The sequence below is a fragment of the Coptis chinensis genome, chromosome 7, assembly GCF_015680905.1.
Source record: "Coptis chinensis isolate HL-2020 chromosome 7, ASM1568090v1, whole genome shotgun sequence".
NCBI classification, from domain to species: Eukaryota; Viridiplantae; Streptophyta; class Magnoliopsida; order Ranunculales; family Ranunculaceae; genus Coptis; species Coptis chinensis.
In genome coordinates this window covers 12,653,248-12,680,778 of record NC_141462.1, presented here as the reverse complement: position 1 = coordinate 12,680,778, position 27,531 = coordinate 12,653,248, and the positions used below count along the sequence as shown (strand labels likewise).

The 27,531-nt window shown below is 37.6% G+C and overlaps 1 pseudogene across 1 annotated transcript; it reads left to right on the top strand.

Annotated features, from left to right (window-relative positions):
* Positions 1–6,897: 6,897 nt before the first annotated feature.
* LOC147486080 (uncharacterized) lies at positions 6,898–26,696 on the top strand (annotated as a pseudogene). Its single transcript, XR_015200827.1, has 18 exons — positions 6,898–7,954; positions 8,402–8,657; positions 9,434–9,601; positions 15,367–15,494; positions 16,513–16,650; positions 16,797–16,922; positions 18,048–18,146; positions 18,783–18,924; positions 18,981–19,038; positions 21,350–21,404; positions 21,490–21,614; positions 21,820–21,893; positions 23,245–23,294; positions 23,887–23,973; positions 24,500–24,550; positions 24,626–24,709; positions 26,247–26,297; positions 26,396–26,696. The product of XR_015200827.1 is annotated as an uncharacterized LOC147486080 (transcript).
* The last annotated feature ends 835 nt before the right edge of the window (positions 26,697–27,531 follow it).

The following is a 27,531-nucleotide window of genomic DNA, read 5'->3' as shown; positions in this document are numbered from 1 at the left end:
AATCATCGCTACTTGTTCAAAAAAAAAAAAAAAAAAAATTCGAAAGTGTTCTCTCTCCGACCCTCGCAAAGCACTACTTGTGCGCACCACCACCCACCGTCCACCACCCTCTCCCCGACCTTGTCAGCACTACACCACCCACTATCCACCACCCATCACCACCACCATCCAAAGACGGCAACGCCACCACCGTTGGCCTTGAAAACGGATCTACACACAAACAGAGCACCACCACTCGTCTTTGATCCCCACCATTCACCACCACCGCCACCACCCACCGCCATCACCATCGCCATCATATACCGAAAACCCAACCTCGCAAACAATAAAGCACCACCACCATCCTCGACCTTCCACCCTCCCGATCCCCACCATTCTCGCGACTTCAGAACCACCGCTTTTCCACCGCACCACCGGTTCAAAACGCCACCTAATCCCACCCACTATCCACCACCATCCACGCACCGCACCACCATCATCACCATACAAACATTCGACCACGCAAACACCCCAGAGCCACCACCATTTTCAGACCTTGCACCCAATCGAATTACACCATTTTCAGAATTTTCAATCACCGATTTCCACCACACCACCAGTTCAAACAGCCACCAAATCCCACCCCTTCCATCACCATCCAACTACCCACCCAGCTTCCAAACAAAAACGAAAACACAACCCCACAATTCTCACCAGCACCTTAAAAAATTAAAATAAATTAATTTAATTTAAAATAAAATAAATTAAATTAAATTGTTGGTTGGTTAATTGATTAGCTATTGGTTGGTTGTTGGTTTTGATGGCGGTGGGTTTGCGTCAATGCTCGGTTTGTTAGTTGGTTTTGTTGGTGTTGGGTTTGCTTCGATGCTATGGTTGTTGGTTGGGTTTGATTTATGGTAGTGCTCTTGGTTGTTGTGGTTTCTCACTGGTGTCGTCTGTTTTTGGGTTCGTTCGAGTATAGGGTATAGTCATCATGCTCTCTCAGAAGAAGCATGTGCATTGTCCTTTTCGTGAGTTTGACCAGTGCAAAGATGGGGCCAATGGTGGTGGCGGCTTTGCGGTTTCGTATATCGAAACTCACATTAAGAAACAGCACTTGGGTGGTCAGGGAGATATAGATAACCTGCGAGATAAGATTAAGAAGGACATAAGTTTATATTTATCCCTTCTTAACTTTTTGAAAACGGTGAACAAATGGATGTGTGGCCACTGTCTCAGCTTGCATGCATTAACCATACCATGTCGTCATTCAGGAGACATCACAAAACCACCGGAAATGACTGATAATGGAGAGTTGGGATGCCTTATTGTCGGCATACCAGAACCACCGCCTATCCCTATGACTATGCAATCTGCACTCTCATCACAAGGAGACGCTAGTGCTATCCTGAGGCCTCTGGGGGTTGTTCCCTCTCTTGATGAGACGTTACTTGATAGGGCATTTCGTATACCCTTTCGCACTGTGAAAAGTATACCACGTGCATGTCGGTTGGCATTTTCTGGTGCATTGAAGTCTGCTCTCTGGGATATTATGGCTGATCCTAGTTCAGTTTTGTCATGGGTTCGTCTTCTCCTTCTCCGTCTCAGACTTTTACGGGTTTTTTCAACCACGTAATCGTCCGGGCGTCGATCCGGTACTAGGAAAACCTTCGCCAGCGGAAAAACAGATACTCCATGCATTGATGATATGGAACGAGCCCGGAGGACTATTTCGCCTTCTTAGAGTCCGCGGTAGAGAGCCTCCTTCAATCCAGCCACCCGGCCGACTGTTTTTACTCGACGCGCGCCGATGCTTTCTGAAGGTTGTTGATGGACATTTTACGCCAGCCGTAAAAGTGTTGTCATCATCGTGGGTCATACTAACTTCGGCGGAGACTATCCAAGCATTAGAGGAGAAACACCCGGTCGACAACCACCGCGGAGACCAACTATTCCCTTTCTTTGAGCCTCCTTTATTTTAGAGAGAGATACCCTTTTGTCATGCATTAGGTCGCTTTTCCGAAAGGCACTTCTTGTGGTCGGATGGTCTTCGAGCTCGGCATTTGTTGGATGCTATGAGTGGAAGCCGCAGCAGCCTATATCGTCGATTTGCTAGATGCATTGACCCACGTGGTGAATCTTTGGTTCTGAGGGACGATGTCCACGACCTTTTTAGCGAATTCATAGCGAGTGCTCCGCTTTTACTCCACTTCTTAAGCCGGATAACGATTCGCCCTATAGCCGCATGGCATGGTCCGGCGTCGTCCGGTCTCCAAGATTGCAATGAGAGGTGTTTCCAGAGATGGGTTGGGTACTTACAGGATTTCCGATTATGGGGTGGGTGTTTCGGTGGAAGCGGAGGCGATTTTACATCGCCAACCGTATGGTGTATGCTAAACGGCGACAATAGCTCTCTTTTCTATGTTTGGTAGATTTTCGAATGCTTTTAACATGGTTGATCGAACCATCATGTTGAAAGAGGTTCGTGATATCGATGCCCACTATATCTCCTTGGGTCGAAAGTAATTTGTATTGTCACTGCGAGGTTATACGTGGGGGATGGCTATATATGGTCTGCTACTGGGGTCCAGCAAGGCGACCCCCTGGGTCCCCTTCTATTTGCACTGGTGTTGCATCCTCTTATTCTACGGATCCAGTCCAGTTGTCAGTTATTGCTACAGGCGTGGTACCTAGATGATGATGGGACTCGATAGGGATACGAAAGTGGTGGCATGACTTTGGGTATGATTCAGGAAGAAGGACCTTCTTATGGGTTGGTTCTTAATGTGGCTAAAACTGAGATATTTTGGCCATCACTAGATCCACGTCGCTCTACTCCTGGTCTCTTTCCTTCAGATCTGTCCCATCCTCAGCAGGGGGTCAGGTTGCTTGGAGGTGCAGTTAGCACTGATGCATCTTTTGTCATGGGTCTTGCTTTCATGGCGTATTGACAAGGCTATGACTCTGATGGACCGTTTGGCCGTATTAGAAGATCCACAGTGTGAGTTAGCGCTCTTACGAGCTTGTGTTGGGCTCTCTAAGTTGGTCTTCGCGATTCGTACTTGTCCACCATCCTTTTTCAGAGAGGCAGCTCAGATTTTTGATCGGCATCTCCGCAGTGTTCTCCAGGGTATTGTGGTTTTCGATGGTCCCGCCGGTAATTTACTGATGGCGGTTATCGACACTCCCATTACGCCTTGGTGGTTTAGGTATTTATTGTGCCATCGATGTCTCTACATTTGCTTTTTGTGGCCTCCATTTGTCCGACTTCGAGCTTCAAAACCACATTCTTAGGAGTTGTGGCCCATTACCTTCGGATGAGATTCTTGATGTTGCTAGCGGTGCATTGAGTCATTTGTCACCCGATTTTGACCTCGAGTTCTATGCTTCGTGAGTGCTACCGCCCCTCAAAACCACAAAAAGTTTTGGCGGAAGCGTTCTATGGTAAGATTGTTGCCGGTCTTGAGAGGGAGTTTGTGTTATCTGCTTTCGCCGAAAGCAGTCATGGATGCTGCTGGTCGTAACATGCAAAGGATTTCCTACTTGCTATTCCGATGGAGGGACTTGGACAGCATATGTCGCCGGTAGAGTATCGTTCTATTCTCCGGTACCGTCTCATGATTCCTTTGTACTCTGATGGTGGGCTATGCCCTGTTTGCAAAAAGAGCAGACTAGATGCTTTTGGGGACCATGCAGCACATTGTAGATATTTCCCAGGTTTCAAATACCGACATGATCATGTTAGAGATATTTTATGTGATGCATTTTGGAGGGCTGGGGTACAGGTGAAGAAGGAGGCTCCTGTGAATTTTCTCACTGATCCGAATGAGGGGAGATCGACGCTTCGGCCTGCAGATGTATTGATCTACAGTTGGTCTGAGGGGAGGCATCGTGTGTTGTTGATGTAACTGGAGCCTCCATTGGTAGGGCTTGGGAATGGAGTCTTTGAGGTGGGAGAAGCAACTAATAGAGCAATGGTAGGGAAAATTGAGAAACACGAGGAGGCTTGTAGAGCTAACCAAAGATTGTTTCATTCCTTTTCGGTTTTGACACTTTTGGTTTTTGGCACAACAAATCATTGAGCTCCTTAAGAGATTGCAAAAAGTTATGGACTGCAACGTAATGACAGTTGGTTCTAACGAGTTTGTTTTTAGGAGGATAGGATTTGCCATTCAGAAAGGACTTGCGGCGCAGCTTGTTGCACGCTTGTCCTAATTATTTGTAAAACTCGTTATCATTATTAATAAAATTTCCACTTTAAAAAAAAAAAAAAAAAAAAAAAAAAAAAAAATGGTGGTATTAGCAACGTTGCTACCGTCAATAAAAGTCTAAAACATTTTGAATTTTTTGTGTTTTTAGTGACGTTTTTATCGTCGACAAAATTAAAATAAATTTAAAATTTTAGTATTATATGCATCGTTTTGATCGTTGCAAGAAGCAAAAAAAAATCGATAGTTGTGTTTGTATTCCAACATTTACTACATTTACTTACATCGCAAAAGACTATTTTTCCAACATCACTAATATCGTCGCTAAATGATATTGTACTACAATTTTTCTTCTCATCCTTCACCCGTTTTTTTCCCCACTACCATTCACCAAATAAACCTAAAAAAAAAGCAACCATAACATCAATTATTTTTTAATATGCAATAAGCAACAAATTTTTAATAAATAAAAATGAGTAAATTCACTCAATTTTATACAAAGGAGTTGCATAATTCCCGTCATAAACAAAAGCAACTCTAAACATTCCTTGAGCAGCTTGCAACTAAAATCGTCTTAACATAAAAACTAAAATGTGTCATAAAATAGCATATAGATTCATTTGAAGCCTCTTGCAATTCGAAATCACCCTTTCTTCACAAAAACACAGTACCAACCCACTTCTCTTGTGACGTAAGATTATCTGTACACAGATGTTATCTATTAGACCACCAAAAATATAATCACGTCAAAATTAAAATTCGGGCAACTATTAACAATTATATTAAGTTTAATATGTATCCAAAGAAGTTATCAAAATCTATTATGAAACAAATGATAATCTCACAAAAACACTTATGTAACAATCCTTGGTATCACTAGTAGTAGGTAATTTAAACCTCTTTTCATCCAATACCAAAAGCAATACCACCATCCACAATTATATCATGTACTCGCACCCACATACCAATCAATGATATATAGCTATTCTTTTAATGTTGTTTCATACCTCCTTCTTTGTTGCGGTTGATCATCCCAACTTGTATAATTCTCCTGAGGTCTTTTGCTGTCTGATCTCGAGGATTCTCGACTCTCATGTCGATCTCCATTATCTCTTTCTTTCTTTCCTGACTCCGATACTTGCAACACACTTTGCACCATGGCTGCTTATACGCTTCTTCCACTTGAATATCTCTGTCCGCTTTGTCATACAGCTCCTGTAGACTTTTAACTTTCTTGCACAAGAGATACTTATGCATATCAGATCCTGGGATCACACCTGTTTGGAAAGCCATGACAGCTGTCATTTCGGAGTCGTCAAGCCTTTCCACGGATTGAGTTTCGGCCTTGAATCAGGCCGAAAAATCTTTCAATGATTCCTTCTTTCCTTGCTTTACTTGAAATAAAACCGATACCTGCTTCGGTTTTACCCTTTGATGACCATAATTCGTGAGAAATTTTTCCTCAATCTCTCGAAAACAAGAAACAGTCCCTTCAGGTATCGTACAGAACCATTTCAGTGTTTTTCCTTTTAAACTTGAAAAGAAAGAGCGACATAGCATCGAATCCCAATATTCAGTTTCATGATATATCGAGAACTGGTGTCGATAGTTGAAAAGATGGTCCATTGGGTCTGTAGTTAGGGTAGGGAATCGGGTCGGGTAGACTCGAATCTGACCCGACCCTATTACCAAATACATCGGGTTTGGGTCGATTTTCATATCTGTATTCGGGTCGGATTCGGGTTCGGGTATGTCAGGTTCGGATTCAGATATAATTTTTGGGTTTTTTTATTTTTTTATTTTTAGTGTTATCCGATCGGGTTCGGTCAGGTTCGGATATTAAATTTCAGATATAATCGGGTTCGGGTTCGGATACTGTGAAATTATTTGGATTTGGATTCGGATATAGCCATATCCAACCCAATCCCTGCCCTATCTGTAGTTAGGGCTGGAAATGGAGCGGGTTCGGGTCGGATCAGACTATATCCATGCCCATATCCATTTTTTCAATACAAAACCAGATCCGGATCCATGACCCGAATGGATCCAAAATGGCATACCATATCCGAACCATTTCTGTAAATGGGATAATCGGATCCAACCCGACCCGACCCGACCCGAATTGCGAACCACAAGTTCTCAATCACCCACGTGTCTACAAACAAGAGAGACCTATTATTATTTGGAAGATATATTAACAAAATTTTATATTTTGGATTCGGATCTAGGAGGATCCGAACCGTTTAGAGTAAAACCATATTTGAATCCGAATTAAAAATGGATAATCCATATCCGACCCATTTTTTTTATTCGGACTCATTATTAAGGTCCAAACCCGTTGAAATGGGTTTGGATCGGGTCAGATTCGGGTCAAAACCCGCACCATTTCCAGCCATATCTGTAGTCCCATCATATTGAGTAAATTTGGGAGTTTTGAATTTTGGGGTAATAATACCCTCTCTATCTCCTTTATCTCCTTTTTCGTAGGGTTTTCGACCCACGCCATCCATCGATTTTCAAACCGATGTCGACACTTTTTCCAAAGCAGCTTGATCCCCGAATTGTCTCTACATCATCTCTTGCACTATTTCTTTCGTGATCGGTTCTTGTTTTACTTCTTCCTCTTGTACCCCAGCGGTGTCGTTTTTCCCACTAACTAGACCTCGCCAAGATGGTTTTTCTCACTACCGGTGCCGAACTTCGACTCAGCCCCATCTTTTTGTATAATTCTTCCATAGCACGTCTTTCGTTCTCTTCCCTTACTACTTTGTTTTCTGCCATCAGAACCTTGTTTTGCTTTTCCAGCTCTTTTAATTTCCTTGTCAACACTTGCAAAGAAACATCTTCCTCCTGTCCTCTACTTCCTCCAATAATCTGCTCCCTGAACGTCTTGTGGCTACTTGAGAAGTACTTCCCTCGTTTGCTGCTACTGCCTTACTTGTTGCAGCACGCTTTGGAGGCATCGTGAACAAAAGATGAATACTCCCCTGATCTCCCAGAAAATTACTTGAACACAAGCGATTACTCTTTACCACAAAAAACTACAAAACGGATTCGATCTTCAAAGAAAAAATAAATTAAAGAGATCACTTTTCTTGTCTTTGATTCACAGACGGCGTCAATATAATGTTCAAGAGATCTTCTCTCAATAACAAGTTTATGATGTTTTTGAGATGAAATCAGTCTAGTTTATTGCTTAACAATGGTGGTTTATAGATCACTTTTTTGTTGCATCTGTTAGAGGAAAAAATCATCTCTCTCCCTCTTCTGATCATCCTCTTTATATCTTCTTCCAGTGGTCTTTCCAATTGTCTATTTTCCCCTTCCTTTCTTCTTCCGGAGAAAAGGTAATTCAAATTATCTCCGTATTTTTCTAAACGGACTGGTTCATAAAATGGACCGGACCAAATACTAAGGCCTGCTATATCAAGGGCTTATTCCTTGTACAGGTTTTGGCCTACCAAACAGGAAGTTGAGGGGTAATACCGTTTTTTTTTAACACCCGATTTGTCTTAGACCCAAAATTAAGACCCACTTCTGTCCTCCGTTCTCAAATCTCAATTGATAAAAAAACATATAGGGTGAGACCTAAAATAGCCGAATTCACTTCTACCTGACCCTTCAAACCGGGAAGAGAAAAGGACGAAATTAAGGGAGAGCGAAAAGAGAAGGTATGGTGACAACGAGGGCTTCCAAACGAAAACTTAAAGAGGTAGAGGGAACGGAAAAGGTAGAAAATAAAAGAAAGCTACGCAGTGGATCTAAAGGTAAGGTCGGCTTTGTCTATGAAAATTAAATTAATTTCTACAATATATGGTGACTAGTCTTAAATATTAAAAATACATGAAAGTTGTTTCTTTTGACACCTTGCAGTGGTCCACATTTAGTTTCATAGTCAGCAAAAAATTACTATACATTTGATTTCATAGTCAGACGAATCTCACTATTTTAAATGGGTAATTTGTAGTACGATTCATGAACACATAAGTTATTTACTTGCATACTCTGATGGGGTAAAAAAAAATTCTTGACCGAAGATCACTATATATTTTTATGAATGAAATAGTGTTAATTGCTGAGTTTTATGGTTTTGCACTACCAAGATGAAATCTTAAGAGTTGTGTTTTATGAATTGTCTCATTGTTGTTGATGATCCTGTTTTTATAAATGAGTTCTATAATTTGACTTACCATAGTTTCCACTGATATACACAGGGACAAAGGAGGGCAAGATGGAAACGAGGGCTTCCAATCGAAAGCAAGAGAGTGGTACCAGAAAGAGAGCAAAAAATAAGGAGAAGATGGAAAATAGTACGACATTCAAACAAAAGCAAGAGAGAGAAAAAGGGAGGGAAGAGGGTCAAATGAAAAAAAAAATTGGACAAGGAAAAGGATAATGAGGAAACAGAGGAGGAGAAGAGAGCGTGGCAGATGCTAGAAAAAAGAATCAAGCGTTGTACTGCAGCTAGAGGTTAGCTTCATCTAGGAAAGCTATGTTTCTTTGATAGAATCCAAATTTTTTTGTCGTTCTACTACAATGCTTCATCTAGGAAACCATTGGTTTTTTTAGAAAACCATGTTTCAACATATAGTTCTAATTTTGTGCGACAAAACTTTGCTGTTACATGATATTATGATACCATATTCTCTCTTTTGTCCTCTAATTATCAAGTTGGTTTGATAGCTACCTTCCTTCTTGCTGAACTTCTTTTGGTCCCAGTCAAAACTTAAAACAGTAGAGAGATTTAATTATGTTTATGAACTTTCTGATTGTTCATGATCTTATTTTTTAATTAAGTTCTAATTTGACTCTATAGTTTCAACTGATATACACAGTTTAGGATTTTGTTTTTTGCTACCAAGTAGTTGTGTAATTTCACTGCATCTGTTTTTTTGACATTGCTCGTTAATATCTATATTGAAAAGGAGAAGTTTAACTGGAGATGACAAATATTACACCTTAAGCAGATGAAGCGAGCAGCCAAGCACTATATTTGTTTGAGATATTTAGAATTCAAAGCTATCTGCTATTGTATTTTTTGTAATTAAAACTTGGAAGAGATTTTTATTTTATAATTGCTTACTATGTTATGCTGTGTTCTTGAACTTGAAGAAGTTGATTTGTTATGAGTCTGGAATTCCATTACAGATGTCATAGTATAATAGAAGTCCAAGTCCTTTTTTTCTTAACAATCTTGTAGTATAATTGAAGTTGAAGTCCTTTTTTCTGTTAATTTTCTTATTTAGACAAAAAGAGGAGAAGTGCAAAGGAAGAAGCAAAGAAGATAGAGGAAGCAGAGACAGAGAAAAAGAACCTGAAATTGTTTATTGTGAAATTGATAGAAGATTCTGTGGGACAAACAAATGACCTTGGTTGTGCTTGGGCTGCTCTGGCTGGAGGTTCTTATGATCGTGGTATGTTCATACATTCCTTCCCCCCTCCTCTTTCATCGTGTTATCTACACTAGTTATTATTATTTGACCTGAACCTGCATAGATACTTATTCTTATTTAGACTGAACCTGTATAGACTCGAGTCTTTACATTTCTCAGTGTGTAGCAGTCCTTTTGTTTATTGTTTTAAAGTCTCTTTCTTGAATGGAGCTCACAGGTTGATAAGGTTTACACGTATCTTGACTACATGTTTGGTTATCATATAGCAGCCGTGCACTAGTTCAAAATAATCCGTAGTTTTTTAAAACTTTATCTCCAAGTGTCTCAAGTCTGTATCAAAGTAAAAAAGTACGCTATCATTGTGGAAGTGGTGGCCCTTTTTTCCGGAGTTTCCAAATTTTCCAAAAATTGATATGATATTTTCCCGATTTTGAATTTTGGAAGTAGTTTCCAGATTTATTTTTTTTTGGAATAAACTTTGTTTTCCGAATTTCATCGGGCAGGATACCGATAATAGTTTTAATTTGAAGGTTGTTTTGTGTTTGGAATTGTTAACTTGTTTGGACTTTCTAGTGTTGTTCCCTGAAATGCTAGTCATATTATTGGATTGGAAATTGTTGGTAATTATTCAGTTCAGGTGGTGATTAATATTGTTGCCTTACTTTCTAGCAATTGCTACAATTTGTCTCCTTGGGTATTTCTGTAGGGTTAGAAATGATTTGCCAGCTGCAGGCAATGTTAACAGGTTGTCATGGTGATATAGTGCACTTGCACTTCAGGCACACAGTGTTATTATGGCAATGGGTTTTAGTATAATCAGTTGCCGTAATTAGGTTTGTTAAATAGCATAGGAGGATCTCTTGAGATTATTTAACTCAAATTTTGGGTTATTTTAATGGTTTGTTGTAATCGACCGAAGGTTTCACCACCTCAATAGGAATGATGGAATAGACTGGGTTTTTTGCCTTTAAATTCTAGTTATGTTTTTCTTTTGTTTTGTTAGTTTTCCATGCCTTTATGGCTCAGGTCATTTCTAGTAGTAATCAACTAAGAATGATGGTAATAGAATGGGTTTTTTGACTTTAAGTTCTAGTTATGTTTTTCTTTTGTTTTGTTAGTTCTCCATACTGAAATAGGACATGATAATTTTTTTTTTGAGGGTCATATAGTGTTTGGCATTACAATGCTATTGTATCATTATCTCAATTCGCTACCTAGAAACCATAGGATATATTGTTTGATTGATGTACTGTGCTCCAGATGCTAGACTTAACATTGGTTTTGTAGTATGCTAGAAACCATAGGCATTATTTTTATTTTATTTTTCTGTTATTTTATCTTCCTACCCTCAATCTCTCTTCTTATAAAAACTCAACACCAAATCAGTGTGATAAAAATCATTCACCGAATAACTTTGTAGGGTTTCTTCCGATCTCTCTCAGCAGGTAATTGACAAAAGTATACCTTGTACCAACAATTTTCTCTTAATGGTTGTAACCCAGGACAAGTTTCAGAACGGCAATTCCTACACCAACCTAGCTTACGCACTCTCCTCTTACGTGCAAATGAACTTTTATCGAACCCTACACGAGCGATAGAAATAATCTTCCTTTGAAGGTCAACGGGGAGTAGATCCCACAAACTAACAGGTGGTGAACACTTGGGTTTCTATCTCAAAACTGATCTCTCAACAACATGCTTACTTCTTGTAGACATTTTATACTCGGTCTACTAGAGTTATGGGACTTTGACTGCGGCACTTGCAACTCCTCTCAGTAAAGAATAAAGTTATGAAAATCTGATGGCCCGGCTATTATAAGAAACAGGGTCTTTGGCGACAAAAAAAAATGTCACTAAATATTGCAAAAACGTCGCTAAATATATTTTGTAACGTATTTTGGAGTGTCGCGCCAACGTAGGTAATAATATAATCAGCAAAGATACAGAGTGACGATTTTACAACGTCGCTAAATATGAGACATCACCGACGATGCAAATCGTCGCCATTGCTTCCATTTTGTCGCTAACTCATTCTCTTGTTTTCTATACAATAACGTCGCAAAAAAGAAGTCGTTCCTAAAATATTATTAGCTATGTTTTTAACGTCAGTAAAGATCCAATTTTTTTGAAAATTTGAGTGTTATTAGCGACGCTATAATCATCGCTACTTATTAAAAAAAAAAAAAAAAAAAAAAAAAAAAAAAAAAATTGGTGGTATTAGCAACGTTGCTACCGTCAATAAAAGTCTAAAACATTTTGAATTTTTTGTGTTTTTAGTGACGTTTTTATCGTCGACAAAATTAAAATAAATTTAAAATTTTAGTATTATATGCATCGTTTTGATCGTTGCAAGAAGCAAAAAAATCTGATAGTTGTGTTTGTATTCCAACATTTACTACATTTACTTACATCGCAAAAGACTATTTTTCCAACATCACTAATATCGTCGCTAAATGATATTGTACTACAATTTTTCTTCTCATCCTTCACCCGTTTTTTTCCCCACTACCATTCACCAAATAAACCTAAAAAAAAGCAACCATAACATCAATTATTTTTTAATATGCAATAAGCAACAAATTTTTAATAAATAAAAATGAGTAAATTCACTCAATTTTATACAAAGGAGTTGCATAATTCCCGTCATAAACAAAAGCAACTCTAAACATTCCTTGAGCAGCTTGCAACTAAAATCGTCTTAACATAAAAACTAAAATGTGTCATAAAATAGCATATAGATTCATTTGAAGCCTCTTGCAATTCGAAATCACCCTTTCTTCACAAAAACACAGTACCAACCCACTTCTCTTGTGACGTAAGATTATTTGTACACAGATGTTATCTATTAGACCACCAAAAATATAATCACGTCAAAATTAAAATTCGGGCAACTATTAACAATTATATTAAGTTTAATATGTATCCAAAGAAGTTATCAAAATCTATTATGAAACAAATGATAATCTCACAAAAACACTTATGTAACAATCCTTGGTATCACTAGTAGTAGGTAATTTAAACCTCTTTTCATCCAATACCAAAAGCAATACCACCATCCACAATTATATCATGTACTCGCACCCACATACCAATCAATGATATATAGCTATCTAACAACCATCACAACAACAACCCTTAGTAAAACATCATTCTCTTGTCTCATATGAAAAGTTCTATGTTTCACTTCATTTATTGTAAGCTTCTTAGCACCACAAAAGAAACCAAATAATGGGTAAACACCACCATACCAAGCTATCTTCATATATAATACTCATTTGCTAAACAAATTATGGACGTACATAAAGAATGTTCTATTCTTAGATAGAACCTTAGTTGAGTTTGGTGTGGGGTTTAAATATCTCTAATGTCAGATTGGGGTTTGATTTACTAACCCAATTCAACATGTCAGAAAAACTTTCGGTGGAAAGTTCAAGTGTTCTAACTTATTTGATCAATAATGAGCAAAAGACCAAAGGAATTAAGTATTTATTGGGTGTTTACTTAAGCAAATATCAACTTAAGTTAAGAGAGCTCTAAATTACTCACCAATAAGTGATGGTAGATTGCTGGAAATTTTCTGCCGGCCAACTCCAAATATTTCACACACACTACCATAGTAGAAATAAAGATGAAAGGAATATCAGCAAACAAACAAACCCAAAATAGTCTTAATAAGGATGAGATATAAAAACATATTATATTAGGCGAAGAATTGGACCTAGTATAGCTGAGAGAACAACTGCTCCTGATGAACCACTTTATTTAATTAGCATGCTACCTTGAAGAATAGAAGCAGCCTCCAAACCAATCCCCAAGATTTATATCAACCAACATAGCGAGATGCTTCTCCTCCTAAAGAAAGTATATAAACCTAACTGAAATTTTTTAGTTTATGCATACCAAAATTACATAAGTCTAAGCACAGCAACCACATTACCAAGTGAAAGGTTTAGTTCCTCTAACCCCAAATCGTAATATGTCTTATGTTTTGGAGACAATCAAGAATATGAATAGATCTCCAAATGGTAAAATTTAATAATAGCTATGTTGTTAGACGCGAGGCGGTGGGCAAATTGTTATGATTCTCAACTAACACCTTGGGTTGCCTTGGTGCCTCATTATAAACGGCTTTGGCAATGACATTAAAATTTCACTAAAAATAAGGGTAAATTTTCCAATCAGCCATGATAATGTCATTTTGTTCCTAATCCAGCCATTGTCGGTAACTCAATGCAAAAAGTTGCTGACAATACCCCACTAGTTGCTAATAAAATGTGCTCTGTTGATATTTGTGGCCGAATTGGGAACACATTGACATTATCATGGCCGAATCAAAAATTTACCCTACAAATAATAGCCTTGATTGCTGCATTGGCACAGGGGCAGATTGGTCATCTTGGGCCGTCTATTTGGACCGCTTTGGACCTTGGTGCTGCCTTTGACAGCATAGAATAACACATTCACTAATTGCGAGGGAGTTATGTGGTGGGTAGTGGGCAAAAGGGCACATAAGGAATGCCCTAAATTGATATGAGGCCAAGGATGATGGAATTTGTGCCCTAATGTGAACATGAGTTGAAAAAAGAAAAAGTGTCCGTAGTTACAACTTACAACAGGTTTACTCCAAATGTCAAAAGTCAGTGTCTCAACCATATTTGTCTTCTACACTATAATAGAAAATATTGGTCACATCCAAGAAAGGATTGGGCTGTGATGTCGCTTACGTAAAATTAATTGATGCAAACTTATTTTCTTTCTATAGATTTAGTAACTTTGCACACCTAAGGAGTCAAAATATGTATTTGAAAATATTGTGGAATTAGTCCTAGAGGCCGATTAGTCCGCCGATCCCAGCTAATCGGTCTGCCTAGACCCAACTAATTGGCCCACCGTATTTTCAAACCGATTTAGGCCTGGGGACCACCTAGGCGGCCATTTCATAGAACACTGAGTTCAACCATAAGTTCAAATCATGCTCATTCCAAGCTCAAAATACCCAGCTTCCTTGTGAGCTGTGATAGTTGCCACATTGCTCAGGAGCATTGTAGTCCGGTCTATAACAATTAAACCTATAGTCAAAATACCATACCTTTGTAACTCTTTCAAAAGCTCCTAACAAAATCAAAACAATTAACAGCATTACATTTCAAAAACCATACCTTAAAATCCTTCCTAAATTCTCGAACAACAGCCTGCCAATTCGGGCTCAGTATCAATAACCTTCTTAAAATCCTTCCTAGCATTCTCCCTCTTCTCATGCCAATTGTCTAATTCACAGCCTTATTAGCATAATTAACAGCAGTGGACCATATCCTAAATTCCTCTCAGGATTCTCATACCCTTTTATTAATATCACATTTGTTGAGATTTCTGCAAAAAAAAACCTAAACCTTAAACTTAACAGTAACGCATAAATTGCAAACCGAACTTTAGCTGAAAGAATAAAAAAGGTAAATAAGCTACTAGAATTCTTGACATAAAGGTAGAGTATATCAAACATAAACTTAACTATCATTAGTATTTGGATCACATAGTTTTCCGGTTTTGTTACATCATCTGTCCTGTTTTTGTGTTGTGGATCTCAATAATAAAATATTGTGTTAGCTAGAAAAGAATTTTGTTAGTGTAAACAGAAATATCTCCTTCAGTTGCTCATTGTTCTGTTGACGCAGTTTCTGAAGAGAGATGTGATGAAGTGGAAAGTCTGGTGTTTGATCTCTTTGCAAATCTTGGTGCTACAGGTGCAGACTCAAATGACTGATCAGGCTTTCTATCTTTTGAAACAGAGGAACAATTAGATTTTCCAGTTCTTTATGCTTCTGATACTGCAAGGAATATGTCGCCGTTGCTAGATGCCATTGTAAATCATGTTCCTCCACCGACACCAGACATTGATGCGCCTTTTCTGATGCTGGTTGGTATTGCTGTTCCTTATAAATAGGTTGCAGATACATTCTTTATTAGTTCTGCTCTACTTGGGCATGTTTTGCACAAAATTTATTTGACATTTCCGCGTGGAGTGTAGTATGTATGTTTTGCCACTGGAAACTTTTTACATATCTTCTATAAGTTCAGTTTGAGTGCAATTTAGTGTTATTGGGACCAAAATGATTATCTAATTTTGTCTTGTCATCGTCATAGTTATCAATATCTTCTCTCTACTCTGCGTGGTATTCACTCCCCACTGCTCACCAAAATCTGGAATTCCTCTTCATTGCCCACCATACCACCGGTCCCAATTACCTTTGCTGTCCCTTTTACTTTCTCCGTTTGGTGAGGCCCGATTTCCTACCACCATTAAATCTTCTTCCACATCCAGCCTCTTCATTATCTTCCATCCTGCTGGCTTCCTATTATGCTCCAAACTCTTGGGACATCTGGGTGGAGCTTCAATGGCATTGAGGTTTTCTTCCAACCTTCCAACTAGTCCCGTTGTCATTTAAGCACCTTCTTTTTAATCATGATAACAATCTGTGTCTTTTGTTTGTTTGGGTATTGTATATGAATTTCATTTGGATGGGTATATGGATTCGCACTGACTCACGTACCCGTACTTATGCAACTGAGATAAGAACATATAGGGTACTTATCTTTTGGTCATAAAGTACATCTTATCTCTTCCAAATAGATAACATGCAGAAGTTGCAATAAATAGTATGATTAGTATCTCAAATTGCTTGTTTACTCTTTTTTTTCCATTTAGCAAAAGTGTAAACCTGGGGAATGACATAATTTCCTATGTCTATATGACTATCTTTAATTTATCCATTATTACTATGCCTTTACCATTTCTTCTATATTTGAGAACTTCAAGAATGAAGAATGTCATCCATAAAAGAGAATATTTATTTTTTCAAATAAGAAAAAAGAGTAATTTCATAATAGAGAAAGGAAAGACCATATTATGTGAGATGTTTGACAGTCCTTTGCAGGTTTCCATGATGGAGCGTGACTTCTATCTTGGGCGAATATTGACCGGACGCATCTCTTCTGGAATTATTCGCGTTGGTGATAGAGTACATGGTCTTCGCCATAAGGATTCTGGAGTTGAGAAAATTGAGGAAGGAAAGGTTTGTCTATGTTACCATTTGTCTGCTTATCAAGGTTTTGAATATCTCCTTTCATGTCTTCCTTTTTAATCTGTTGTTTATATTTCATTATGTGAATTAACATAGATTTTCTTCTTCTCTCTCTCTTTTTTTTTTAATGTGCTTAGGTTATTAAACTTATGAAAAAGAAGGGTACAAGCATGGTTTTGATTGAGAGTGCCGGGGCTGGTGATATTATATCAATGGCTGGATTGTCAAATCCATCAATCGGTCACACTGTGTCAAATGTGGAGGCAAGTAGCGCTTTGTTTATGTTAAAATTAGAAAATTTGATTTGTTTTGCACTTGGCAAATGTGACTGAAATTTCATCTGAAATCACTTGCACCAGTTGTTGCCTATCCTTAGCAGCTTTTTTGACATTCTTATCTGACATAATCAATCTTTCTTTGTATCACATTTTTCTCTTTGTACAGTTATAGTTGACTTTTCAAACTAGGCTCGAGGCTTCCAATCTTTGCTTCAGCCTTCTAGAATATCCCTTGACCCCCCCTTTCAGAAATTTCATATGTAATTAATGTTTGATTAGAAATTCTATATTCCTGGCTAATCATTACAGAAAATATGACATTTTAAGAATTAATGACTTTTGGAGACCTAATCTTGCATTTTGCCTGTAAAATTCTAGTTGCAACTCCAGAAAGAAGACACCTACCTGATTTCAAATATTAAATGTTTAGCATTCAATATCGACTATTGAAACTGAGAAGTGGAGCTTATTTCTTTCATTTGACAATTGACACTAAGCATAGATAAGAAATTATATGCTGTGAAAATTGAGAAAAAAGATATGAAGAAAGAAACTTAGTTCTCCCTTAGAAAAGAGGGACTAATTCTCTAAAGTATAGTTTTAAAATTTCACTAAATTTAAATTTAGAATTATGTAGACGAGAACTGAAGAGGACGGGCGGTTACTAGTTATATGAGGAGTGTTGGAGAGAATAATGGTTGAAAATAAGAAATATATTTCATTTAAAGTGATTTCAGTTGGGGTTTTCCCTGTGGTGCATATAAGTTCTAGGAAGAAAGTTCTTGTGCAGACACTATTGTAAAATATTTTACTGATAAAAAAAAGAGTATCTATTTCAAGGATATGTATGTTAAGTTTTAGGCTTGTAGCTTAATAGTAATCTAGTATATTATATCCCCGTGAGATATATTGTGAAAGGCCACGTCTTATGTTTTGACTTTTGACATATTCTTATTTGCTTGCTATTCTTTTGGTTTCTGTGGTTTAAATTTAAGTCTTTGCTGCTTGTCATCTTTGGTTGTCCTGTTGTTATTTCTTATTTGTATAATCTCTGTTGAAATAGTGGTACTTGTAGCTTTGATTCTAAACTGGCCTCTTATCATTTATCAGGTGATGACTGCGTTGCCCATTGTTGAGTTGGATCCACCAACCATTCCCATGACTTTTGGTGTTAATGACTCTCCATTGGCTGGCCGTGATGGAACTCATGTAATGGGGCAGATGACAACTTTTTTTTTTCCCCAACTTTGGTTTTCATTATTTTACTTGTTATTTTCATTCCTTTTTATCGATAACAAGTATTTTTTTTGCGTGTGTGTTATATTCTTAAATTAATTACAGGGTGATTACAAGCAATAAATTGTCATCTCCCTTCTCAATTTCATGGGTTTAAGATACCGGAATCCAAGATAACAAGTAACATTAAAATTGAAAAGGGAGATAAAAATTTATTGCTTGTAATCACCCTGCAATCAATTAAACAAGAACACACAGACATAGAAAACTTTTCCCTCAGACAAACCCAATGTTTATAGACAACTGATGAATTTAGAAGCTAGACTTCTAATTCAATTTGAGTAATAAAATATCTGAAATTTGTAATTAAAATTAAACCTAAAAATAACCAATACCAAAACGATCAAATTGACAACCAAACAATATTCCATAAACCAATTGTGTACTAAAAAACCATAAAATTGGAACCCTAGAATGCATTTTTTTTTTTTGGTGGTTAGGTGTGGAAAAATAATCCATTTACTCATTATCACATGTGAGATTCGGACATTGTCTTAGTACATATTACTTACCTTCTATCCACATTTACTAGTTCCAATAACTGTACAGCTGACGGGAGGAAAAATTGGTGATCGACTGATGGCAGAAGCAGAGACAAATCTTGCCATTAATGTCCTTCCAGCAATGTCTGATACGTATGAAGTACAAGGGAGGGGCGAGCTTCAATTGGGTTAGTTTCTTTTGAATATCTGTTTATGTTTATGCTTCCAAAATCTAACTGGCTCTGCTGATATACATTCTGTGAAGTATAGGTATCTTAATTGAGTGAAGGATTTGAGCTTTCTGTTTCACCGCCTAAAGTCATGTGAGTATTTTAGCATGATGCAGTGAATAGAGTCATTCTCACTTCTCAAGATACTTGATAATATCATGTCATACAGCAGCATTCTGTTGTTTTAGTAGTGATAGAATTTGTATATCAACAAAATGTGTATTCTAAATAAAATATTGAAAGAACACTTATATCAACAAAATACGATTCCATTCCTTGGATCGTGCTTTTTAAATTGTATATACAAATAATCTTTATAGATATATTTTGATTATCCCCACTTCGACGGTTGTGTGATATATTAGTTTGAAGCAAATATTTTGGTGGAGAATATGTATGCTGCTATATATTCTCTAACAATGTGGATGCCATAGAGGATGGACAGAAGATGTCATAATCAATGAAAATTGGAGGCATGTTCAAAATACAAGAGATGGTCAGCTAGAATTGTTTTGATGGAGGTGGTGTGCATTTGCTTATCCAGATGGTCAGCTAGTGTGGTTGGGGAGGTGGTGGATGTTGATTAGTATCTATTACTTCTGTTGGAGGGCATCGAAGCAGCTAAAGTTCTTGTGGAGTTAAGAGTCCGGAATCTGATCTAGGAGAGGTATTGGCTAAGGAGGGCATCAGCATTCCTTGGGTAAAAATTTTGACGGAGATTAGACCTATGGAGATCGGTACTGAATGGGCTGCCCTGGTTGTTCGATGGTGGAGAGCTTGGAGGCCATTCTCACAGAGGCTAAAGACTAGGAGGCAATGAGGAGAGAGGAAGAAGTAGTGAGGGATTTCTGGAAATATATGAAGGCTAGGAAGTTCCAAAGAGGACCAACTAGGGAAGCCAAGGAAAATAAGATTATGTTGGAGGCTGTGGATTTGGACAAAAAAGATACGGTGGAGGAGAGAGTGTAAGAAATGGACATGGGCGTTGCTATGAAAGGTAAGGAATTGGTTGTAACGAGAATGATGAATACAACAAGAACTCGATAACTGGTACCATTTAGAAGGGAAAGAGGATCTGCTGGAGTATGGGGCAAACATATACCCAAGTATTGCGACTGTTGGACGAGAGGCAGGCTAGGGATCTTGAAAATTGGATGGGTGATATCATATTTTTTTAACTATTTTTAGGTTAGACAATGTGTATTTTTGATACGACCAACGGATTACATCAACCTGAAGGCATTACTGTAATGTCTTATGCCCCATAGCCCCGTACACCACCTAAACTAGATTACTAATATACCACACCCCTGACCTCCGCTGTGCTCCCCCTAAGTACAGCTACCCGAGGGAACCTCAATAGAAGCTTCCTTCCCCGCTGTATTCTTGTTGTCTCCAGTATAGACATAGTCCTACTGCCAACTTGTTCGGTTGTTGCCCACCACCTCGCTAATTGTCCTACTCCCCTCTGCATCTTCTCCCTCCTTGGTGCAATAATTGTCTTTGAGACATGGATATAGAAGACAAAATAAGAGCTAATGACCCCCTACACGTTGTTCCATTCAGTTTGATGGACCGTAGCTGATACTACAATGATCTAGATGAGATTGGTGAGGATGGAGATGATGCCAAAATCAACTTTGAATTCTCAGGAAGGGAGGAAGAATGGGAGATGGAGTAGAAGATGGTGGGTAATTCCAGTTGGGGTGAGGAGGTGTCTACTGGTGGTGGCTGTTGTGTTTTGCTTGTTGCTGTCTTAGATGTAATGCCTTGGTGGTGGTACTTAGGATTCGGTCTCTTTTTGTTTTTTTATCTTTTGTTTTGGTTCTATCCTTTCTTCTTTCAGGTGGGGGTACTTGGGTGTACATGAGTTTTGGGTGATCCTTGAACAAGAGCTTTGGCTACAGTTCTTGGTTTTTGTGTAATGTATCATACATCAATTCAGTATATTTTATCGATAAAAAGAAAATTTGTTTTGATGGAATTACCCCGAAGGAGAATATTGGCTACATCGGATGTATTAGAAACACCATTTATGTAACAAAATGGAACCAAAATGGTGTTGACGAATTTTAATGTTTTGTATAAGTGTATAGTGCCCCAGAATTTTTCGTAGCTGAATTATATCTTGGTGAATAACTTGGGTGGGTAGGTAACAGGAACTTATAGGATCCAACTCTTTTCTGGCCTTCAATTTTTTTTTACACAGACCAGTATTTTTGCCTCTTTTTATTTCTCCTCTCATTTGATTGCTTTTCTTGTGTTGATTACTAAATTATGTTTATACAAAAATTGTTCATTTGGTATACATTTACCTACGGATTGGAATGGTGTAATATGTCTCTCTGCTTTTCTCTCTCTCTCTCCCTCCCTTTCTCTTCTTATTTTTCAACCATTTAATCAGGTATAAACTGGAGAAAGGTCAAAAGCTTGAGCCATTGGAAGAAGTCACAGTTGAGGTATATATATTTATTCGAAAGAGGAATTCTATATTTTTAGTTCACTAGAACACAGAATTATGACAGTTGATAAATGAAAATTTAGGTGAATGAAGAGCATGTGGGGGTTGTCATGGAAGCACTATCACACAGGCGAGCTGAGGTTCTTGACATGGGTCCTGTCCCAGGGGATATTGGGAGGACTAGAATGTCTTTGAATTGTCCGTCAAGGTAGGACTTGGTTATGTTTTCACCTTTCTTTTGCCATATTCATTGATCTCATTAAGTTTAGGGAGTTGCTCCACAGTTGTTTCTGTGGCACTTGAATAGTTGAATCAAGTTAATTGTTAAAAAGGGAAAAAAAGTTAAATCAAGATAACTAAGCATAACAATTTATCTGTTTGTTTGTTTGATTTTTTTTGGTATTTGTTTTCAGAGGCTTGGTTGGCTATAGGAGTGTGTTTAGCAGTGATACACGTGGCACAGGATTTATGCACCGAGCTTTCCTAAGTATGTTTATCTTGCTACATATACATCCCATTTTTATTTGCGCTGGAGTACGATTTGTTGCTATCGTGTTCAAGAATAGTTCCATATAAGACACTTTCTCTTTCCATGAATTCAATTGGATGTTTATAGTAAGAATGGATTTAGTTTGTGGTAAAATATGATTATTTATTTGGATTTATAATTCAATTTCGTATCATCCTTACGTGAGAAACTCCATCTCGAATTCCGTTACTTTGTGATTTTCTTGCATGAAAATTCATCTTGTTCCAAGGATATCCTTTCAGCTCTTGAAGTCTCTGTGTGGTTTCACTACCAACCCGATTACCAATTCTATGTCTTACTAATCACTATATCTAAAACATTATGTGATACCCCTGTTCTAATACCCTTAAAGATCACTTATTATATCTTTACATTGCAGAGGGATAAACTTGAAACCAGAAGGTTCTTACTTGGAAATATGAATTAGATTCCTTTGTAAATCCGTCTCATAGTTGAGAGTTAAAACAGTCCCATCGTGTGAGTATAACTAATCCCCTTATCAACATCTTGGAGTTAAGATTTCTAGGCACACTAAGCAAGTTTGATTGCATCCTGAACCATATTACCAACCATGTTCATTATATGGTTATATTGTATGCAGCCATGTAGAGATTGGTGACTGTTTACCCTTATAGTGATCACCTGAAAGTTTATATCCTAGCATGGCAATAGAATGGAAAGGAACTTATGCCAACCCAACAAGTCAATGATGCTTTGTGAATTGAGTTTGATACAATCAAGTATCTTGTTGTGCTCTGAAGTAACACATCTTTCTTATTTCCTTTCCACTTAGGATCTTCCTGTTGTATTTTGTATATAGGATAGTCACCCAAGATTCCGCAAAGAGGAACTTAGGATCAACATGGAATAATAGAACACCAATGCTCATAAACTGGATATGGTAGTTTACTTGGTTTAGTTTAAGTAGTCATTTCATTGATTAAATTAGCTGGCCACAACATGCTATTGAATCTTAAGTTCACTTTTTCGCAAAGTTGTTAGAAAGTCATAGCCTACAGGACCAGCATCAATATACTTACACTTATTAGTTATATGATTCTGAAAATGTTTTAGCTCTTCAGGATGGGAAACTTATTGTCACTATTTTTATAGAAAGCAGAGTGAGGATTTTCACTTTCGATGAGATTTTTGTAATCACCGATTAATACGATGGATAATGTCATCTCTTTTACTTTTATAATTGTACATGCTCTGATTTCTCTGACGGTATATCTGTTTTTATTTACTGCAGTTAGATATCGGTTCATGATAAACTTTCAATCATTTATTTTAATATTTTACTTTTCAGAGTATGCAAAACATTGTGGTCCTCTGGGCAATGTCAGGAAAGGAGTTCTGGTATGTTCTATTCTGCAATTGCTGTTTTATAGTTTCATGTCAAGGACCAAAGTGGATAAGCGCTTTAAGCACCTAACAAGGACCAAAGTGGATAAGCGCTTTAAGCGCCTAGCATACTTTCCTCTTCGCACTTGATGTATGAATGTATCATATGCTAACTCATATTTGTTGAAGTTCTTAATTTAAATTCCTGTTGGCCAGTTGCCCAGTTGGTAAATAGGTCTAGAACTTTAGATGAAGACACTGTTTGGTTCGAGGACTCGCAATGATTATTATTTTTTTGGCTCGGTAATGTTTATTAAACATACATGTGCTTATAAACAGCAGAAGTATGATAGACTGATTGGAGGATGTGTGCAGGTCATCAAAATAAATGGGATCGGAGTTGTCCTTCGTGTGTGTTAAACAGTTTTTGTTCTTCTGAACAACCGAGATTTATTTTTGTGTTGAAGTGAGATTCTATCGGTGCTGTAGCTTTAAGAAGGAATTATGTGTTGCTTGGAAAATATGTTCTCGTTGATGAATTTTTTTGCCAATATTGCAACTGTATTCTTAATTTTTTGTTATATCTTTGTTATGCTATGTTGGACAGGTATCAGTGGGCTATGGTGCCATTACTGCACATGCACTTGTGAGTTTAGAAGCTCGTGGAACACTTTTTGTATCCCCTGGAATGGAGGTTGGTATCTCTTCATTGAGCATTTGGATGCACCATCTCTTTCTCCTTTTTAACTAGCTTATATGATCTGCGGCATTGTGCTGAGTACTGCAAAAACTTTAGTTCCAGCCATAAGCCTTGCCTTTTTTCGCCATCTGGACCATAACGTTGATGTCTGGACACCCCTATTGGATGAGTCATAACCTTGAGTTTTCATTGAGCAAAAGGAAAGGGAGTTGTATAGTAGGGGAAGTGAAGGAGATTCTTTTTAATTGGGCATGTGTTAATCCATCATTTAAGAGTAAAACTTGTAGACGTTTAAGTGTAACTGGGATGGGCTTGTAAGATAAGAGCACTTTTAATCTCTTAGAGGAAAACTATGTGGATCAGTTGGTTGATTCCTTATCCATGATCAATAGGGTATTCGTGGCAATTTCTTAAATCTGTGTTTTAAAGCATTGCTTCTTCGGGAGGAGCTATACAAATAGGTCGGTAATATTTATAAATGTATATGGCTGATGGACCTGTTTTATCAATATGTTTTCAGACTTACGACGGTATGATTGTTGGAGAGCATTAACGTGATACAGACCTCGATGTGAGTAATCTCTTTTAGCAAAATTGTTTTGAGAAAGGCAAATTGTCTAATGTTTTAAATTGTGTCTTATCATAGATCAACCCTGTCAGACAAAAGCAACTGACTAACATCCGTTCTGCTAATAATGACGAGAATATAAAATTAACTCCACCCCGTCTGGTATGTTATCTTCACTTCAAGCTTCTGTTATGTGAGGCTCTTAGTTCATCTCAGAGGGTTTTTCTCTATTTGGTTGGTACTTGCAAGTAATTTGACTGTAGGAGAAAAGAACACGCAGCTAAAAGGTAAGGCTAGGCATAATAGTATCACCGACATTGACAACACAAATTTGTGAATTGAAGTCCATTGTTCAATAGGAAAGTTGAGATAAAACTATGTCTCAACACAAGAATTGGACTACACATTATTCACGAAAGAAGAAAATAATAGTTGCACGAAGACGCTTGAGCTACGTTGGGTTTAGTCTTGTTAAATGAGGTAATGTTCATGTCCCTACCCTCTTGGCTACATATGTTAGGAGCACGATTTATGACTATGACATTTGAGTTTTGTGTAGTTTTCTATTTGTCAATGTGTTAGGATATATTTGACTTCTATTACTCATTGATATATAATAAAATCACCAATAATATTTTAACTATTGTGCCCTTGTTGTGTATGCATCCTACTTCTTTAGATGTGCATCTAAGTTACATTGACACGGACACGTGTGTCCATATCCGACACGGATATGGAGTGTCTGACACGGAGAAATATCAAAAACTAAGGTATATCACACACAATATGTGTCCGTGTATGTCCGATATGGACATGTGGATACGTATCCGACACAGATTATTTTTGAAATATGGTGTGTCCATGTAACATAGATGTGCACGTGTAGCCTAAGTCGCATCCGATCTGTGTCCATGCTTCCTAGCTTATCACGATTCATTAGTTGGGCATTAAATATTGGACACCGATTGCTTTGAAAGCTTTAGCTTGTTGCACAACCACAATGCACATCAAAGGGATCATTGATCAAGCCTAACCATGGACACACTGGTTCGATACACAGTGTGAAGACCCCGTCACTACTAAATTAATGTTAACCCACAATGTGAGACAAGTGGGTTAATATTAATTTAGTAGAGTACTGTTAGCATTACAACTATGAAACCTTTCATGGAAGGATAGGCCACCCTCCCCTGTTCCTGTCTCAGATGTGTACTTTTGAAATAAATGTTCTGGGGAGGTGGAGTAAGGGCATTTTTGTAGTGAAATATTATTCTCATTATGGGGAGAACCTTGAATAGAATGTTTGTCAGGCAGGGATGATTTTGTTATTTACGTTAAAATTTGGTGCATGCCCATGTATATGACGCATAATTGGAAGCTACGAGACATTTATGTGCATGTCTGTGTGCTAAAATATTCTATAATAACATGGTAGGCGTTTCTACACGCTACTGTTAGCTTTACAACTATGAAACAAAACCTTTAAAGACGGAACGTGTTGTGTTGGTATCTAGTATGGTGGATGTATGGTACTTGCATTCTGCTTATATGTGAGCAGTATAAGTGTATAACTATTGGTTTCTCGATCCAAAGTAAAGACTAGGATTGACATTATTTCTACTTGGTGCTGATAATGAATCCCTGTAAGATTGGATAGAATAAGGGAAATTTGTTAACAACTGAGAACTTTTAATTGCAGATGACACTTGAAGAAGCTATCGGCTATGTTGCTTCTGATGAGATGATTGAGGTGAGATATTTGTTTTAGTTGTGCTTTCGTAGGTATTATTGCAATTATTCCCAGAAAACAAGTCTTATTATCAGTATTGTCTTGTATGGGTGGTGCAGGTGACGCCAAAATCCATTCGATTAAGAAAGAGATACCTGGATGCCGGCAAGCAGAAAACTATGAGCAAAAAGCCCAAAGACTGAGTCTGCCAACTTATAAAGTTTTGTAGCTTTGCACCTTTCCGGAGAGTATAGTTTCATTGATAATTATGATTATTATAGTTGCATTCTTTGTACGTGTTACTATAGAATATTCATTGTTATGCTAATCGCAAATGATACATTTCTCGTTGTATTTAAAAAGAAACAATGTGGCAATAATGAAAAATTATAATTATATACGTGGATGTCATCTGGGGAAGAATTGTTTTCTTTTGATCTTTCATATGTATTGACATTGTTAAATTCTTCAACGAAAATACTGTGTACTGAAAGTGCAGAATATAAGACTATTAGTGTCTATTCACAGCTGCACAGGTAATAACTCGTTTTGCAGAAAGATTAGTGGCTAACTAAGGTGTGTAGTACATTGTTAATTCAAGCATTTCAGCTTTCACAACCTTATGTACTTGGAGGAAACTGGGCAGCCAGTAGAGATTACAATGTTCCTTGGCGTCCAATGTCTATTCGTGAAGTCTCTGCTTTTCAATTAAAATGAGAGTTTATCTTGTTTCCTAATGCCCTGTAACTGCGAAATCAGGAGATGATACTGCATTTCTCCTGGGACACAGCAACACTCATAAATCATAAGCCATAATATACTCGTTGAGCCCAAGCTGACTGGAGTACAGAAGCTGATAAATTTGTGAAGATGAACAAATTGTATGTTGTGCATATATGTATTTTTTTTTCTGCTGATTGTTGTGAAGTAGAGAGAAACTAAATGAGAACTGGAGATTAATTGTACTTTCAGGAAATTCAATCATTACACCTGTGACCTGTACGGCCGTTGATATAACATATTAGGCTTTTATCAGAATTCCGTATACTTGCAAAATTTGCAAAACATGCGTCTCTTTTAGAAATACCGGTAGCACATAAGCCACATAACATAAGTTTTGTTTTTGAAGCAGTCGTTAGTGTTTGACTGAGGCCTAGGTTTCTGATTCTTGTGTGAATTGGGTTCACCTGGAACTGGAATATGCGTCTAATACTCTAATGACCAGCTAAAAATCAGAATTTCACTGAAAAATATT